Source organism: Mastigoproctus giganteus, chromosome 2 (genome assembly GCF_048544385.1).
Source record: "Mastigoproctus giganteus isolate SK-2022 chromosome 2, ASM4854438v1, whole genome shotgun sequence".
NCBI lineage: Eukaryota > Metazoa > Arthropoda > Arachnida > Uropygi > Thelyphonidae > Mastigoproctus > Mastigoproctus giganteus.
In genome coordinates this window covers 77164947-77185553 of record NC_143576.1, presented here as the reverse complement: position 1 = coordinate 77185553, position 20607 = coordinate 77164947, and the positions used below count along the sequence as shown (strand labels likewise).

Below are 20607 nucleotides of genomic sequence, written 5' to 3'. Positions count from 1 at the left end.
TCTAATGATGTTCTTAATAGCATTACTTTCTGGTTGACGTACTCGCTACTATTTTCAGTACGACTCAGTGTATATTCCTCCACCTGGGGTTTATTATTTCAAAGTCTCAGTAGTTTTTCTAACATACCAATTAGTATTATTGAGAAAACGACGCAAGGAAGCGGTTTTATTCTGCATCGGCTAAAAACAATAATATTAATTAAATAACAATAAATATAATAAAATTAAACAGAATATTAATACTTTTCCTATTCAACAAGGTAACTTTGCAACTCCTCTTTGAATTATTCAAACTCATTGCCTCTGCCACTTTCAGAGTAACCTATTCCAATGTCCTATACTGAGTTCAATCTTGTACTTTTAGATCCAATCTTCTATTTTCCCTAATATTTTATATTTGTATCCCCTGGTTCTCGTCTTACCTGTGAGGAAGAATAGACCTTCTCCTATTGAACCCCCTTCAGCGCCTTATAAACCTCAATAAGGATTCTTCTTAGATGTCTAGTTGCCAAACTGTAGCCCGGAGCTATAGCATTAGATATGCTCTATGAACGTTACCAAAAATAGAGAGTGTACCGTGCATATCTGGCTTATTAATCGAAGTCGCGTCGGTTGCATAGAATAAAACAAGCAATTTTTCAACATAATATTTTGTATTTTGGTAATCATCATATGAAACACTTCTGATAGACTATAAAATAAAATTTTTAAAATATTTGTTTTTGTAAGTCTTTCAAAAACGAGAAGGTTTTAGATGAATAAGTTATTCATCTAAAAAAATTCAGAGGGTATACAGCGTATACTGTACTGCCAGTTTATTAGGTACACCCCTGCTGTGCACACAAATAGTTTGTCCACCAATGTTGCATCAGATGATCACACTTGTGGATATAAATGCAGTAGAACAACCTTTCTCGTATCAGTTAAGCGTGCAAACCATAGCAAGAATGTGGAAAAGGAGTGATCTAATGGACTTCGAACGTGGCATGGTAGAAGGTGCAAAACGTACTGGACAAAGCATCTCTGAAACGGCAGTTCTCCTGAACTTTTCACGCACCACAGTTTCAAGGGTGTATCGATAATATTTCAACGAACAGAAAACATCCTCTGAACGGCACTCCTGTGGAAGAAAATTGATTGTTGATGAGAGAAGTCAGAGGGATGGCTAGAATTGTGCAAGCAAACAGACGGGCCACAATGTCGAACATCACGTCAGAATACAACCTTGGTGCGAAGAACAAAATATCGCAACGGACCACTAGTCGCACTTTGTCGCGAATGGGCTACTACAGCCGACGGCCACATCGTGTACCTTTGTTTTCAATTTGCTATTGCCTCGTGCAGGCACAGCAACACCAGCACTGGACTATTGAGGATTGGAAAACAGTTGCTTGGTCTGACGAGTCGAAGTTCCTAGTGCCTCATGTCCATGGAAAGCTCAGAATTTGGCGAAAATAACATGAATCCGTGGACCTGAATGTGCAAGGTGGTGGGGCAGTGTTATGGTGTGGGCAATGTTTTCTTGGGACACATTGAGTCCATTAATACCCATATATTCACGCCTGAATGCTATATCGTACCTAAACATGGTTGCTGACCAAGTGCATACTTAGCCAGATGGTTACTTCCAGCAGTATAATGCGCCGGTGCGCAAAGCCCCAATCATTATGGAATTGTTCAAGAAACAGGACAATGACTTTTCTTTACTGCAGTGGCCGCTCAGTCCGCTGATCTCGATTTTATTGAACATCTTTGGGATGAGCTGGAAAGGGTTGTTCACTGCAGGACTACACCTCCGTCACAAAGGGGGATCGAAGGGTGACACGAGTAATTACAGACCAGTTATTAACTTCTGTTCCGGGTAAATAATGGAGTCAGTGGTTAAAGATGCATTGCAGGATCATCTAGACAAGGCTGCAGCAATAATTCAGACACAGCATGGGTTTGTTAAGGGAAAGTCTTGTCTGACAAATTTGATAGGATATTATGATGTGGTTACAAAGGAACTGGATGCAAAAAATAATTTTGATATCATATATTTGTATTTCAGGAACGCTTTTGACACTGTTGTGCATGAAAGACTATTGTACAAATTGGAGCAGAATGGTATTAAGGGTAAGTTGCTACAATGGATAAAAGGATGGTTAAGTGGGAGAAGACAGAGGGTGGTAATCAATGGGTGCTACTCTTCGTGGACTAATGTTATTAGTGGAGTCCCACAGGGTTCGGTGTTGAGTCCACTATTGTTTTGTATATTTATCAATGATATTGATGAAGGTATATCAAGCTTAATGTCGAAGTTTGCAGATGATACAAAGGTTGGCAGTGTTGTTAATGACAGTAATGGCAGTGTGCTACTGCAACAGGATCTAGATAATTTGGACAGATGGGTAAAGAAGTGGCAACTGAAGTTTAACCTTGACAAATGCAAAGTACAGCATATGGGTAGAAGTAACCCCAGAGAAACGTACCAACTGTGTGGTACTACACTTAAGGTGGTAGAAAATGAAAAAGACCTGGGAGTAATTGTGCAGTCAGATATGAAGTTTTCTGAGCAATGCAGACAGGCTGCCAGGGCAGGTCATGGGGTTTTGTCAATGATATATAGGAATTTTGCTAGCAGGGAGAAGGAGGTGATTGTTCCTCTGTATAAGGCAATGGTCAGACCACGCCTTGAGTACTGCGTACAGGTCTGGAGGCCTCATTTTAGGACTGATGTAGATTTACATGAGCGTGTACAGAGAAGGGCAACAAGATTGGTGAGGTGAATGAAGGGATCCTCTTACAAAGAGAGGCTTAAGTTCTGCAAATTGCAGTGGCTGGAGACTAGGCACGTGCGCGGTGATCTGATTGAGGTGTATAAAGGCCTTGAATGGGGTTGAGCACGCTGAATTCTGATGGGATCCTTCCACTTGTTCAGATTACAAACCTAAGGGGACATAAATTCAAATTAAAAAAAAGACAGATGTAGAATAGATGGGCGGAAATTTGCCTTTAGCCAGCGGGTGGTTAATTGCTGAAACAAACTTCCATCTGTCGTTGTGGAAGTTGATAGGTTTAATAAATTTAAGGAGGAACTGGACAGGCATTTGGAGGGAATGGTGTGATTTTTTTTATTTTTTTATTTTTGGCTGATGCTGCATAATCTCCTACACATGCTTTCATGCATCACATGCCACTACTACTACTACTACTACTACTACTACTACTACTACTACTAATAATAATAATAATAATAATAATAATAATAATAATAATAATAAACTCAAGGAACTGCGTGACACACTCTTGTCTTCATGGTACTCCATGTCTGCAGAAAGTTTTCAGCATCTTTTTCAATCCATGCCTAGACGAATTGAGGCTATTTTGAAGGCTAAAGGAGGTTCAACACGCTACTAGGTAGGTGTACCTAATAGATTGGCAGCACAGTGTATAAAAAAAAAAAAAAACTAACAAATTATTATAATAGGATTACCCGTAAATGATTACATTAACCTGTATTCGTGTCTGTAAATTGCGTGTGTTCTCTGATCGATTTAACTGTTTTGGTGGACCAAAAAACCCCAGTTTCTGTGGAAAAAACCTTGCTAGCTATGCCTGAGACAGCACAGTGTTATCCTTGTCTAAAGCCCTGCTGTAGCCCATCCATCTTAAACTATTCTTCTTATGGTTATAGATTTGATCTTATAACTAATATGGTCGCCTTTTCTGGACCTCCTCCAGAAGTTTTTTATCCTTTTTTAGGCGCTGTTTCAAGACCTAAGCAATGTTCCAGATGTCGTTTAATCATCGTGTTTTTGGGCGCTGGGTGTAATAACACCCTGCATAAAAAGAAAATACCGGTGCAAGGCTACACTATGTGCGTGATTATGGCTTGAGAGTACAAATAGTTGGAATATAATACTCTATTTAGGTAGTCCGGGGGTCCTGGACCACATATTATTTACAGGGCATATATATTTAGACGGTATCCACATGATACTACCGAGGCATATGGCAGACCAAAATGGTGTTTTCATGCACCCTGGTCCATTTCGCGCCTTGTTTTTAATGACCGTAAAGTAAGATCGCTAGAGGCCCGTATCCTCAGGTAATTCAGTTGTTCTGAGAAGTTGCAGGATGTTGTATTTCGGAGCCACTGCACGTGATAAATCCATACTTTCATCTGTTTATCAGATTGCCTGACTTCTTGATTCTCTGCCACTGGTGAACCCTGAAATTTTATTTGGTGAACTGGTGCATTCCACATTGGTAGCTTTTGCAGGCGTTAAAAAATGGTAGTACAATTCGATAATATAAATCAAAATATTCTTGGGGACTAACTCTTCAGCTTTGCCTCGTGCTTGCTCTTAGGCCTCTGTATTGCATTCTTGGCAGCTTGACAATGTCAGTACTTGGTCACGTAATCACATAATTGCACAAAACTGTATTTATCTTAAATCGTATATATTTCATGTTGGATCTTACCCTCAATAATTTGCAGGAAAAATTCCTAGGAACTCTTTGCAACAACTCAAAACTATCCTCGGGAGGTTATATTATTTTCAATTCTGTTTAGTGGAAATTCACCACCTGTTATTTTGCAATTGTGTGATAGAGGGCACTGAAGTGAGAGGTGGCTATCATCGTTTTTTTTTTTGTGTGGCTATTGTGTTTTGTGTTCGAAAGCGCTCGTTTTTAAGTATTCAGATAGGAAAGCTAAGAGGTAAAATTTTAATTGTATGTGTTTGTAATGTAATGTAGTGAAATATAATTTATTTTTGTTGAACTTTAGATTGTTAAGTTATTTTAAGTGTTAAGTAATGAATTTTTTGTTCTTGTAGCCATGCCGCCATTGTAAAATAATTCTGAGAGTCATCGTGGATTCGTGGTCGGGTAGAAACGCCATAGAAGTTACAGTACTGTTATTATCAAAGATTCTTACTTCGGCGTTATACAGCATTTTGCACTAATATTTATTAAGAAGTTACTTTTAACTACACTTTATGTAACTTCTGTTCAGCGTAGGGTCTGACGAGCTTCTAGCTTAAATTAAATGTTTTTTTGTGCTTTCAAATTGTATTTCATTTCGAAGTATATTTTAAAATCCGTAGACAGATATAGAAGGTATTTTTAATGTCTTATGTATATTTATATAACCACTTAGATACGGAAGCCTACATTTTGCTTTTGTTGCCTTTTTATGAATCGTAGCCCTGCGCAACTTGTGGTTCTTAAAATTTAATAACGTGAGGACCTCCTTTTAACTAAAATTTGTTTTGTCGACCAATATACTTATAATATGTACGGAGAAAGACGAAGCGGGGGAGTTATGCTTCTTGTTTAACACATTCGTTGCCGTCTATATTTGCGAAGGTCCATTCTGTTTGACGTCAGTGTAACTTGTTTTCTGGATTTTGATTCGATATCGTTCTTTAGTGATTTTTATAAATCATGTGTATATTTCCTTCACAAAAGAAAGTATCGCTTATTTGCGACACCAGCACGGAATGAACTTAATGCATTCAACAAACTAACGATCGGGTTCGGATCCAGGTTTTGAGAGACCCGAAGCCAATGCAATTTTTGGGCCCTCTTTAAGAAAAAGAATACAAAATTATGAACGAAGTTAGTTTATGAATTATATATTTATTAACTGCTTGACATAACGCCTTTAATACTACTGTTTTTACTACTTTTTTTTTTTTTTTGGCTGCATACCCTTTGATCGCGTCTTCATATGACAACGATTTTGTAATATTTTCTGTAGAAAGAAAAAAAAATTCAGTCTTTCCCCCAGCATGGTTGATCAAAATTTGTTTTTTATTATTGGTAGTTTAGAAAAGTTTCTTTCAGCTTCAACTTGTTATTGGTAATGTCACGTGAATATTTAGGATTGTCAAATTTGAGGTGGTCTATCAAGTTATTTTTTTTTTTAATGTGAACCCCAAACACGAGAGGTATATCTTTCATGTGTGAGTTAAGGTTTCAGGGCATTTCAAGTTTTCTTGTTCAGTGACAATGTAATGTTAAATACAGAGTTGACGACACTCATTAACCAGTTTGTCGTCAATGTCCTCGTAGTGATTAAAAGTGATTAAAAAGTATTAACTTTTTTTATCTTCGCCAATGTCAGTATTTCGTGTCAAATCATTAAGAAATTTAAATCTTTGTCCAGTGTGTTCATATGATTCACTCCTCTTCATTAATTGGATTATCAAACAATCCAAGACTTTATTCATTACTTCTATTCAAAACTTATCTGTTCCTCTTAATGAATTACTGCTTTTGGTATGATCTGAATTTTTTTGTTACTATTCGATTCTCAATATCAGAATTTCTATTGATTTCATTGCTTATCTTTATTGCTTTTGTTTCATATTCCATTAAATTATCAGAAATTTCTCTGTTCTTTAATAAATAAATTTAAAGGTGACGAAAGGTACCCTTCATCGTCAGCAATTTTCAATCCACTGCAGGATGATTGCCTCTCCAGCAACTTTCCAGTTCCTTCTGTTTTGTGCAATGGCCATCCATTTACTACCCACAAACTCACAAATTTCATCTGTTCATCTCTGTTGTTATCTTCCAGGTTTTCTTCTAGCTCCTCTTGGGTACCATTCTGTTATTTTCTTAGTCCACCTGTCATCATGTCTTCGAGTTGTCCTGCCCACGACCATTTTAGTGCTTTAGTTTTGATAAGAATGTCCTTTACTTGAGTTTGCTGCCTAATCCACGTGTTTCTCTTCTTATCTAAGTCTTCCCAATATAATTCGTTCCATTCTTTGCTGTGTAGTTCTCAGCATCTCTTCCATTCTTTTGATGAGTGCCCAAGTTTCACTTCCATAAGTCATGGTGGGGAGTATAAACTGGTTCATTATTTTACATTTCAGACAAATTGGGATATTGCTCCTCAGTATGTGACTATATTTGCTGAATGCTGTCCATCCAAAATTTATTCTTCACTTGACTTCCAGCCATTTATCATTGTTATAGCTCATGACTTGTCCCAGATAAGTATATGACTCCACCTTTTCAATTACTGGCAAATTGCAGTGGCTGGAGACTAGGCACCTGCGTGGTGATCTGATTGAGGTCTATAAGGCCTTGAATGGGTTGAGCACACTGAATTCTGATGGGATCCTCCCACTTGTTCAGAATACGAACCTACGGGGACATAAGTTCAAATTAAGAAAGGATAGATGTAGAATAGATGTGCGGAAATTTGCCTTTAGCCAGCGGGTGGTTAATTGCTGGAACAAACTTCCATCTGTCGTTGTGGAAGTTGATAGGTTAAATAAATTTAAGGAGGAACTGGACAGGCAATTGGAGGGTATGGTGTGATTTTTTTTTTTTTTTGGCTGATGCTGCATAAGCTCCTACACTTGCTTTCTTGCATCAGGTGCCACTACTACTACTACTGCTCCTTCAATCATTATATCCCTTTCTGTGGCATACTTGTTCGTCATTACTTTTGTTTTAGCCCTATTCATCTTTAGTCCAAAATTCTTTTTAACTTTGTATAACTGATTAAGATTTTCCTCTTAATTCTTTTGGATCATGGCTTATGACCACAATGCCATCTGCAAATCGTAAATGGTTTAGGTACTCTCCATTCACATTGACTCCTTTCTGTGACCAGTCTAATCTTCTGAAAGCTTCCTCAAGGGCAGCAGTAAACAACTTCGGAGATATTGTCTCCTTGTCGAACTGCTTTCTCAATTTTAAATTTACTACTGTCTTTGTCTAGTCTAATAAATGAGGTAGCATTCTCATATATTTTCTTCAAAATCATAATATATGGTATATCTATGCCTCGTCTTTCCAGTGCCTGAAACATTGCCTTATGCTGTATGGAGTCAAATGCCTTTTCATCCACAAATGCCAGACATACTGGTGTTTTATATTCATTTGCTTTCTCCATTAGCTTTAATATTACATGAAGGTGATCCATAGTTGAGAAACCTGTCCTAAAGCCAGCTTGTTCTTTCATTTGATTCTCATCAAGTATTCTTTCTAATCTGTTAGTAATGACCCTTGTGAACAACTTGTAGATGTGGGATAACAAGGTAATTGGTCTATAATTTTCAATTTCTGATTTATTCCACTCCTTAGGCATCACACCTTTTCTAATGCATTTTGTGAAGTCTTGCCAGTTTTTGTGTCATGTCTCTTCCTCCCAATTTTAAAAACTCTACAGTAAGTTCATCTCCCCTTGGGGCTTTCTGATTCTTCATTTTCTTCGATGCATGTTCTACCTAATCAGGAAGGATATCACATGTTGTATGTGTTACTAATTTACGATCCATCTTCCCCACTGCTGGCATCATTCCCTCGCTCCTTGTATAATTCTCTATGGTCTTCTGTTGTTTGAATTATGCCTTCTCTGCTATTTATAAGTACACCATTGCTGTTCTTCAGTTTCTGTAGCATTTGTCTTTCTGTGTTACTGCTCATGGCTGCTGGCGCCTCCGTAGCCAGGTGGGAAGGAGCAGCAGTGCGTAGCACACGCTTCTTGATTAGACCGGGGTTCGAGCCCGTCACCACCAAATACGGAGGATGCGGAAAGGTCAGTGAATGACCACCGCATATCCCGGAGCAATATGGCCTTAGTTGCTAATGCTCCTAACAAACAAACAACAACAACTTGATCATGGCTGCTGACTTAAATCCTTTGTGTTCCTTTAATGCTGTTTCTGTATCATTTGTCTTTCTGTGTTACTGCTCATGGCTGCTGACTTAAATCCTTTGTGTTCCTTTAATGCTTGTTCTACTTTTATTTTTTTTTCTTTGGATCTCTTTTTACCTATAGGTTTCTTGAGCTTTATCACTTTCAGAAAGTTGTAATATTCCTCGTCGATATCTTGGTCCTGATCCGTCTGCAGAAGCTCAAACTTGTTAAGTTCTAGTACATGCTTTTTTCCCTCTTCTGTTATCTCAGACCTTTGTATTATTTACTCGAGTCAGTTTTTTCCTTTTTTTTCTTACATCTATATCAAGTGTGCATCTTTCCATTTTGTGATCAATTCAAACATTTACCTTGTTCAGGATGGTAACATCATTCATGATATATCTTCTGTTAGTGAGGATGAAGTCGATTTCATTAGTTGTTAATCCATTTGGGCTCTTCCATGTCCATTTTCTGTTCACCCTTTTCTTGAAAAAAGGTGTTCATTACTGACAATCCTCGAGATTCTGTAAATTCCTTCACCTATTTCTTTTCTTTCACGAATTCCAAAATTTCCTATAGTTCACTTTCTGCGTCGTTTTGTCTCTTTCCAACCCTAGCATTGAAGTCCCGCATAATGATAGTGTAGTTAGTTTTCTGTTCATCTAGAAGACTCAATTTTGATATACATTTCTGATTTGGATGTATATAAATGTACCTTTCATATACATCCAAATCAGGAGTCCGTAATTTCTCGCTTGTTTTATTGAAACATTTCAAAACATCTTTCCAAATTGTAGTTAAAATGGCATATTCGAGCTTTATTAACTTTTTGCATCTCTCGTTGGTTTTTAGGTTTCTCTTCTGAGTCTTTGAAAATATTTTAGAGTTCTTAAAATGTACCCAAGTTGCAAAGCTTGAACAGCTTTATAACGGGCAGACCTTCTCATTACACTTGGACTCTTTAAAAAAAAAAAATCCAAGTTGGTTTGTGCGTTTAAAATACTCCATCTACAAGATGAACCTGAAAAGAACACAACTGTTGCTAAATACCAAAGTAGTCAACAGCTTCAGGCACTGTGGAGGCAGCTTTTTCCCAATGAAATTAATATTTTTTAAGAGTGCTCACTGCCCTTTGCCCTCACGTTTGATAACAGCTGCATTGTCATACGACTGACTGAGAATGTTGTTCAGCGGCAGGTTAGCATCATCCAGAACTTGTTTCACTTTGTTGAATAAAGTCAGACAGGTGACTGAGGGGAAGTCGGAGTGGAAAGAGACAGCAGGCTTAACCGATTGTGGTTAAAATGTCGATAAAACCTCAAGTTCATGGTGCACCTCCATACTTCAATAAGAAAGTGAGGAAGGTTGTGGTGATTGCCAGGTGAAGGCACCTCCCACTTGCCTGCATGTTATAGGTGAATATCATGTGATATCAGAAGGTCAGTGCTGAAATGAAGAAAAAGAAACTCCAAAATGGAGCAGAAAATAGGTGAATATAAATGCAATTTTTTTAAAACAAGTAGAACAAAATTAACACCGGATAATGACTGATACTTTTTGCCCATACATTACTAGAAGATTTCAAGTGCATTAACAATGAAATTTCTCTTTGTTAATGCACAAAATGTCTAAAAAAATGTTTATTTTTTTAATTTTTGGGGGCCCAAACCCCCACTTTTGTGATCTTACATTATTAGATGATTCCATGTGCATTAACAATGAGAATTGCTCATTTACTGGAGGTAAGTTTTACAGCAGCCACTGAATTGCAGAATGTTAATCCCTTTAGCTCTCTCAAGTAAGCGCCTCCGTAGCCAGGTGGGCAGGAGCAGCAGTGCGTAGTACACGTTTCTTGATTAGACCAGGGTTCGAGCCAGTGACCACCAAATACGGAGGATGCGGAAAGGTCAGGTAATGACCACCGCATATACCCGGAGCAGTATGGCCTTCGTTGCTAATGCTCCTAAAAACCAAATAACTCAAGTAAACTGGTACCTTAGACCCCCAAATTGCTGATTAACCTTTCCTCAAATTCAGTGAGCTCTCTAGTAATTTTCAGTTAAACTTATCAGGACATAAACTATTATGGGTTAAAGAGGCAGAGTGGATAACATAGGACATTTCGATAAAATATTTGTTGGAATGTGCACTGAAATAAAAAGTGGAAGGGGTTAATATTTATTGCAGGTGAATGATTTTAAATTTACTAAAGGGATAAAAAGTCTTCAGAAGCTAAATACACACACACACACACACACACACACACACACACACACACACACACACACACACACACACAGTGGAACCTTTATATTCGTCATTAATCCATTTTTGAGGGAAGAATGAATACTGAATTGGACGAATATAGAATCAGTTTTTTCCACAGGAATTAACTAAAATTGGAATGATCCATTCCCAGACCCAAATCTGAAACATAAATAAAAATTTAACCAGAACTTTACATTTACTGAGGAGCGATGATAAGAAGAGGAAAGGAATTATTGTTTAGAAAGGGAGTCACCTTCCATTAAAACATCAGGTAACTCCAATTCTTGTGATCGATGACTTTTTTTGTCCCTTTCCCGAAGATTCACTACCACTCGATTTAGCAAAGAACTTGTCCAAGGTTGTCTGTTTTTTAAAATTTTCTGAAAGTAACCAATCACATTATCATTGAATGAATTTATATTTTGATTAACTACGGCAATGTTTGGGTGCCACTTCTCGACTGTACTCTGCTTTTTGGCCCAATTGGACAGTATTTCCTTAATGTCAGCAGTTGGGATGCTGTCTTTACTTGACCCTTCCTCCACTGCTTCAGCTTCCATGGTCTGCTACATCCTCACTATCAACCTCCAATCCCATGGACCTGCACAGAGACAATTTCATCAACAACAGGCTCTGACCCAAAACCTTTAAAGTCACTTTCTGACACACATTGGCCACAATTTCCTCCAGGTCGAGTTCATTGTCCTGGAAGACACTTCCCCCCCATGTCTTATCGATTATCCTCAAACAATGGAGGATATTGAAGTGATTTTTCCAAAATTCTCTCATAAGTTTTGTCTCCAATATCACTTCAAAACACCTTTGAAATGGCTTTTGTATAAAGTTTTTTAAAGCAGGCAGTGACCTGCTGATCCATGGGTTGGATTAGAGGAGTTGTTTGGTGGTAGATATTTAATGCAAATAAAGCTGTATTCCCCTTCCAAATCGTCTTCCAAGCCAGGAGGATGAGCAGGAGCATTGTCCAAAACGAAGAAGGCCTTTAACTTATAGTTAAAGGCCTTCTTCGTTTTAATTTTAATCAATTAGTAAATTATAACTTTCTAGATAAGCTTTCACACTTTGTGAATCCACTCCAGGAAAAACTGTCTTGTTACCTAAGCCTTACTGTTAGCCCTCCACATCGCATATTATTTTACTTTTTGGATTTTCTGAATGATAAATGAGCAATGGCTTAATTTTGCAGTCCCCACTAGTGTTACCACACAGCAAGAGTGTTAATCTGTCTTTCATTGGTTTGTGTCCAGGCAATGCTTTTTCCTCTTTTGTGATGTAGTTTCTTCTAGGCATTTTTTTCTAGAATAGGCCCGTGTCATCATAATTAAACACTTGAGGGATGTATCTACATAGTAGATACATCTACATAGTATCTACACACCTCAGTATCTACATAGTATTTGAAATCTTCAACAAACTTTTTAGCATCTTCTGCATTCGAGCTTGAAGACTCTCCATGCCTAACTACATTATGAATGCCCGTTTGCCTTTTAAATTTTTAGAACCAGCTCGTACTTGCCATGAAATCACCACTGGTTCCTGGTTTCTTTTGCTGAAGGTCATCATATAACTGCCTTGTTTTTCACAGATTATAGATTCTGAAATACTATCACCAGTCATTTGCTTTTCAGTAAAAAAAAAAAAAATTTTTTTTCAGTAATCCATATTAATAAAGGATTTTCCATGTCTCCATACGTTTGTGATCTTTTAGCAGCAAGAATTTTTACATCTTTTGCCACATCATCCCCTTTAATTGCTTCTTTATTTTTAATTATGCTGCTTACCATAGTTCTCAGCATGTTAAATTCTAACACTAAGTTGAAAACACATGTTCCACTTTCAAGCTTTGCAATGATTTCATTTTTAAACTCAAGTGTGGTTCTCACAGCTTTCCTTTTTTGGGGCCATGGTAACTTCTTTTTACAAAGATAACTGCAAAAAATTGCAAAATTAAAAAAAATTTCAAAGAGAAAATAACAGGTGATGTGTACTGAATGATTACACAAGGCAGACTGCTGGGCTATCGCACGGGGCTAGCTAGCTGACTACTTCGTGGGCGATTGCGTGAGGCTAGGATGACCATGTATGTGGTGGGTGAATTTTTGTGACAAATATAGAGGTTACACATATATAGCTTCTGTAGCCCAATTTCTGTTATATATTTGGTTATATTATTCTGGCTCAACAGTAATTTTGTCAGTGGTATGGTGCTACCTTGTTGAATACTAGGTTCTGTTCTCTTATTATTTCTCACTGCATAAGGACTACCATTATTCAAATCCTGGCATACATAGATCAATCAGTGTATTAATTCGTGTATGCATTGATTTGTCTATTGTTCGAAATGCTTTGATTACCTGATTATTATTGGCCTTGTGGTCCTCCATCGAGATGGGGCATAATGGTCAGTCTATCTCATTTTATTTATAATTTTAGTTGGTCCAGTATTGTAGTTGGGTTTTTGTTTCTGAGTGATATTTCACACAATTTGGACCAGTCAGAGGGTGCCATTAAATTTCATCTAAATTTGGCATATTCAAATTTTTGTTATTTGATATTTCAATATAAATTATTTTAGGAATGTTTCCTTCTGTAATACCCTTTACTTCATTCCATGTATGGTTTAATTTATTTTCACTCTATTCTTTTGCCATGCTACTGGTGATTGATTTAATTTGTATTCTAATTTTATTTTGCGTGCATGCGCACACAATTTTTTATAAGAATTTAACAGTATAAAATATTAATTAATGGTTTATGGGCCACTCACACTGCTAAATTTAAGCAGAAAGAACCCAATGACCATAATGGATACATAGTGAAGAGTATAAAGGTAGGTAGATAGTGTCAAAGTGCTAACGGAACTGGAATTGTAATTGCGGAGAACAAAGAATAGAAAGATGATAATAATAAGTAATTAGAAGTACTTAATGCTGTGTGTCCTATGATTTCAGAGCCTTCTTCTGGGGCCAGCCACCGAAATGAAAGGAAAAAAACGGCAAGAAGTACAGCCTCTGTTTCTGACATGAAATATACACAGCACGTGGTACTCGTGGAAATTCAATATTTGATGCTAAGGGTTAAGATTTAAATTTAAGTCATATAGCTTATGTAATATATTTCAGAACAGATTTACGTTTTGCTGTATACCTACTCGACCTCAGTAAGGTATCCTACTACTTCTAATCTTTGCATTTTGCATCTGTCAGGTCAACAATGAAATATATATAAGCCATATGACTTATTTAAATTTTAACCCTTAGCTTCAATACTAAATTTCTATGAGTACGTATATTTCGTGTCAGAAACAGGCTGTACTTCTTGCCATTTTTTCCTTTGATTTCGGTGGCTGACCCCAGAAGGTGCTGAAATCACAGGACACACAGCATTAAGTACTTCTAATTACTTATTATTATCACCTTTCTATTCTTTGAGTTCTGTTAGCCCTTTTACTTATTCCTCTCTACCTACGAGTGTGTATTTAACCACAACCAGCACTAACCAATTCTGATGTGTTTTTATGGACAATTCTCACCTGGGACTTGGAGGTGTGGGTTGGGGGGGGAGTGGATATGAATCACTTTTTCCATCAACAGGTTAATTATTGATCGTAAACAATGATTTTTTTTTTTAGGACAGTGTATGATTTCAATTAATAAGATAAATACAAAATGTAGTTTTCAAAATAACTAAGTTTCATTTAATGTTAACTACTGATGGAAAAACATTAATTAGAAGATGGGAAATATGAAACTGGTGAGTGTTAACAATTAGGCCATGCTTTAAAATATAATTTGCCTGCGTGGCGTATATTTTATACACCATTTAGGCTGAAATTTGTTGTACAAACAACACAGTAAGAAACTTTTAATTAAAAAAAACGTTTATTTACAAAAAAATCAATGATAATAAAATGTAATGAAATATTTTTAAATAAGAAACAGTAAGTATAAATCTAAATTCTGAAGTAATGAAAAGTTAATTTTATATGTTCCAAATTTTATTTCTTTGTTATCATACTGATTAATTTTTCCTTAATTTTTTTTCAAAATTTCAAAAACAAAATAAGGAACTGGTGTATAACCCCCCCCCCCCCTCCACCCAATACAATTTTGTAATAAATTGGAAGGTTATGAAGAGCAATTTTTAAACATCAGAATGAATCAAGAAATGTTAAATTGTGTTTTAAATCTGATTAATAAGAACATGGACTAACAGACTATTTCTACTTATTTATTAGCACTTTGCAGATTAATATCAGAAAAAAATAACTTGTTACTTTGAGACAATAAAATAAATGATACATCACTCACTGGTTATACTATGGGATTTCAGGGGCGTGTTGTGACCCACGCTATAAGACAGCCATGCTATAACTGATGCCTACAGATTTTCTCTAATTCATTGATTCTTGATCCTGACAGACTTCAGATATATTATGCGAGTGAAACACGACCATATTTTCGATATTTACTGTGCATTAATTTTTTTTAATCCCACCTGCAAATCAAAAAAATTCACTTGAGAAGGTTTGTTTACACATTAATACTAATGTGTGAACAAATGAATTTTTCAAAAATTTATTTTTTTACACATTAATACTAATGTGTGAACAAATGAATTTTTCAAAAATTTATTTTCACAAAAAACATGTAGCAGTAGATAATTATAAAAAATTCAAGGAATTTATTTAATCACTTCCTTAAAAAAAGACTAATTTTTTGTTGCTTTTTATGGGAGAATCATTTTTGCAAGATCATATTTTTTTAAAGACACTAATTGCAAAATCTTTACTTGCTCAACATTCTGCTGTGCCTCTAACCACCCAATCACAGTCTTTAAGCCTTGTACTGCTTCCTGATCTGTCAGAACTTCGACAGGCTGCTCCTCTAGTTCTTCAATTTCCCCATCATTTCCATCTATCCTTTTCTCGTTGGTGACGCTTTCAGCAATGTTTTTGTCAGTTTATAAGTGACACTAATTCTTCTTTGTCAGTATCAACCCACTGATCGATCGTATTCTCTGTGAGTTTTTGTTTCTTGAGGGTATCTCTAACTGCCTGTTATCACGGTGTATAGCAATTTGTCTACTGTTTTGCTCTTTATCGGTCACAGTTTGATTCTCTCTACATCAGCTGTTCTCAGAAAACCACTTTTCTTCAATTTTGAATTGTATCTTGAATTGTGCCAATTTTGTATGCTACTTCCTTTAAATTTAACACCTTTAAAAATTCAGGAACATCACGATCGGAGGACAGCAAAGATAAAAGTGGCTTGCATCTGTAATTTACCTTAATTATAAATGATTCCTTGATCAAGGGGCTGGATTAATTAATGCTGTGGTATTTTTTGGTAAATACATGGTGCAAATCTTTCCATCTTTGGATATGAGACTGTCAGGTGGGTGTGCTGGACAGTTATATAAAAATAGTAATGCTTTTGATACGGTGCATATTTTTCTCAAATGCCATTGCACTGATGGTACAAATGTTTCGTGGAACCAGGTCAAAAATAAATTTGCAGTCCCCCATGCTTTTAAGCTGCTCACGTATTCTACAGGGAGATGTTTTCGGTTGATGTAATTAAAACATCGTGGAGTCTTACTTTTCCTGATTACCACAGGAGGCAGCTAATGGTTCCTGTTTTATTCAAGCACAACAATAGATTGACACGATCTTTAATTAACTTCAATCCTGCTTTGTTTGGAGATGATTTTAAATCAAAAGATTTTGTTGGTAACATTTTGTAAAACTGTGCAGACTCATCACAGTTGTATATAGTTGCTCATCACAGAAACCTTCATACATAAATTTTAAGTCTCTAATAAATTGTTTTGCACTAACAGCATCTGATTTTGCTTCACCATAATTGTTATTTCCCCAATGCCATGACATTTCTGCCAGTGCCATAGCCATCCATCACTGGCAGAGAATTCACCATCAAGCTTTGTCTTAAAAAAATTTCTCTACTTACATCTTCAAAATGGGACCTGATAGTAGAAATCCTAAACTGCGCTTCTGAACGAACCACGTATGAACAATCATCTGCTGACTCGTTTTTACAGTCTTGATTTCATCTTTTCCAGTCCAACTTATCCAAGAAGGAACAGTCTTCCTTCTTCTTCTGCAGTCCATCCTCGTATTGTTCCCTCTGCACAAATACCCAACTCCCATTTCGAGACCACTTTTTACTCGTTGGATTACAGTCAGCTTTTCCACGATGGTGTATGACTTTCTTTTATTAATGTTCGGCATAACCTCTGAAATAAATTAATTTATTATGAATGATAGCTACATCTGTAAAGCTCACAAAAATGTAAAAAAATCACTGATACCAAACAGTCACAAAAAAACACAACCGGCACAGGTAGGTAGGTAGGTCTCAAACTGTGGATCGCCTTTTTTTTTGCAGTACAAACCCTTACATAAGGAAACATAATCAATACTAACTGCAGAGGCTAAAACAACCTCACATCTTTCGGATGCACTGCTCCCATCTGACTCATTTTCGGGAAATTGTTCTTTTGTGTTGGAGGAGATAAGCAAATCGCACAACTCAATCTGTGGGTGTAGTGTAGTAGTTGACCTTGAAGAAGATTAGCAAATACTGCCACTCAAGGAAAGGGTAAGGTAGGATAGGATACCATTGCAAGAATAAAACTCGAACCGAGCAGGAATTTCTTTGTTCGATAAACATCCTTTTTGCTTCTTAACTTGTTGGGAGGGTAAAGGGATTTCTGAGAACCGCCACTTTTTCCCTCTCGCGAACACTGGGTCATTTGAGTGCAGAAGAACGTTAATATATTTCTCGGAATTTTTTTCTGTGGCAGTCAGGCAGTAAGACTGGCGGTATATCCGAATCCGCAGTGTAAACAATGCCGTTATATCTGGGGAGTGGTATATTAATATATATATTTTTTTCTTACTAGCATTTCTCCATAGTATTCCTGTTTGAATGTAGTTTGACACTTTTGTCCAGTATTGAGCATTTTAGATAAATCCATAAATGTTTCAAATTAAAATGTTATATCCATGCTTAAAACTTCTGATTATAAGTTTTCTTTATGCCACCATGAATTCATGCTTTCTACAGTAGCAGCATTTCTAATAATTGCCTAAAGGCCAGAGGTGTGAACAATGCACATCCATTTCAGTGAACTCTCCTGTACTTCCACTGGAATAGACTGCAGGCAAACAACAAGCTTAATTTGTTGAGTTATGTTACTGGCAGATTAACACAAGTAGTGGACAGTGCTTACATACTATTATTCTATGCACTCCCATTAACTTACATGATTGGTTTAGGTTACCTGTGGCTGCTGGTCCTAGGTAAGCATGCAACCTATATTCCATGTGTAAGTGTCTTTACTTTGGTTATGTAAGCATTGGTTTTGTTCACAAGCTACTGAAAAAATTCATCAGTTGCAGGCAACCAAAATAACTAATTGGATTATTTTTCTGGGACAAGTAGGCACGGCTTGATTTGTTTGCAGGGATTTGATCTGCAAAGAATCATCACTCCAAATAATCTGACATCTGTTGTTTGATATTGTATTAATATCAGCAGATGCATTTGAACAAGATTCAGAATCTGCATCACTTGAATAGGATTCTATTTCAGTATCGGATGACTTCCTACAAAGAGCTGATTCAATGTTAACAGCTTCAAATACTGTCCATCCCTATTCCTTTTCAGTCCTGATGTCTCTGACTGTGGATCCATTATAAACAACCCTTTAGGGTAAAATTTGATAGAAAACACTTTTTACACAATTTTTTTTTAGTAGACACTAAGGTGACAAATTAAAGAATTAAAATTCTGTAAGCATAATCTTTTTACCTTTTTCTCATGGAAAATACTAAAATACCATATATACTAATGTACAGTGTGAATTTTTATAACCAAATTTTTATGAAAAAAGTATGAAATTGCACTATACTTGCATAATATTTTTGAGAGAATTAAAATTAATGCATTTTCATGTGGCATTTTTTTTTAATGTAAGCTATACTATGCACATGCATGCTCATGGTAGACTAACCTTTAAGTACAGTCCTTTATCATTGTTTGTTGCTACATGAAAAGTAGAATCTTTTTCATATGCTGCGTTAAATTCACAAATACTTGATACAAATGAAGATTATCAGTTCTGATTGATTCCCATCAGTACTGTTTGTTTACATAGTTCATATGTTACTTTTCCAACATATTTAGTGTGAACGGTTTTCGTGTTTTATAATTTTATTTCTTCATCTGCATTCCTTTATTCTTTTTCTCTAAACTCGTGTTTTCTCTCAAAATGGATTCAAGAAGTGATTGAGTATGCAAAAAAAGATAAAAATTGTGCAGCTGCAAGACAATTTAATACTACAGAGCATAGTATTAGGAAGTGGAGGAAGCTGTCTACACAGCTTCGGCATGTGTCTAAGAACAAATGTGTAAATAGAGGTAAGACTAATAGGTGGCCACAGTTGGAAGATGAAGTAAATAAATTTTTCACTGAAACTCTGCAGAACAGAAAATGTTTCCGTGGAAAAATTCAGATCTTTGTCCTGAAACAGGCAAATAAAATGAATGTTGATTGAAATGAATAAAATGAAAACAGGCAGATAAAATGAATGTTTCATACCCCACCCACTGCTGGGTGGTGTATGAAATTTATGAAATATTTGTAAAATAATAAGAGGAGTTTACCTCAATATAGTACGTAGAACACTTCCGTATGATACTCTCCAGAAATTAAAACGAAAAAATCGAAAACTTACATTAGAGTAAAAAATAAATAATTGAAAACCGATTTAACACAATTCAAATCAATTAACGCAATTAAAAATTAAAAAATCTAACAAATATTCAAAACTATTTTCCTTCCTGAAGCTGACAACGCTTTTCGACTGTATGTCGTGATCACAGGAATGAAAATTACCGAATAGGGTTGAACTTAACTTAAATAGTGATTATTTGTCTTCGCGCATGCGCGTAAAGGTCCACGCATCGGAAATCAAATATGGCCACCGAACATTAACAGAATTCTCATGTAATTTAATTACTACAGTTTCTGCAATTAATAGTCGTGTATAAAAAGATACGATCTTGTTCCTGCGACAGAAGACCAAGATTTCACAGTGCCTACCTGCAGAATTGGATGATAAAATAATTTTATTTCAGAAATTTATAATCAAACATAGAAAGAAGAGTATCTATCAATTGACATGTTTTGGAAATGTGAATGAAACTCCAATGAATTTTGAGATGCCAATCAACAAAACAGTTGGTTATGAAAAAATGAAATTTACTGTTATATTAACATGTGCAGCTGATGGCACAAAGCTGAGGCCAATAGGAATTTTCAAGAGAAAGACAATACCAAAACAAATTCCCTGTTAGATCCCAGAACAGATATAAAGCAGTGATTCCTGGAGGTCTAGGAATATGCAACTAGCTTAAACAAACCTTTTAAAGATGCTATGAGAAATTTTGTGGAACAATTGGATGATTGAGGGGAAAAGACATTTACAAAAGGAGGGTGCATTTGCCCTCCGACATTATGAACCTTTGTGAATGGGTTGTTTAGGCATGTAGAAATATCAAATCGGAAACTGGTGCATTTAAGGAATGTGGAATCTCCAATGCTCTTGATGGGACAGAGGACAATTTTTTTGTGGAATAACAATG

At 36.2% G+C, this 20607-nt stretch overlaps 1 protein-coding gene across 2 annotated transcripts in view; it reads left to right on the top strand.

The window, feature by feature from the left end:
• The first annotated feature begins 4609 nt into the window (after positions 1 to 4609).
• LOC150089353 (heterogeneous nuclear ribonucleoprotein K-like) overlaps positions 4610 to 20607 on the top strand; it is a 256189-nt gene continuing 240191 nt past the window's right edge. For both annotated transcript variants that reach the window (XM_090389144.1, XM_090389124.1), the window contains exon 1: positions 4610 to 4705. The gene's annotated coding sequence lies outside the window, so the exon portion shown is untranslated. The remainder of the gene's footprint in view (positions 4706 to 20607) is intronic.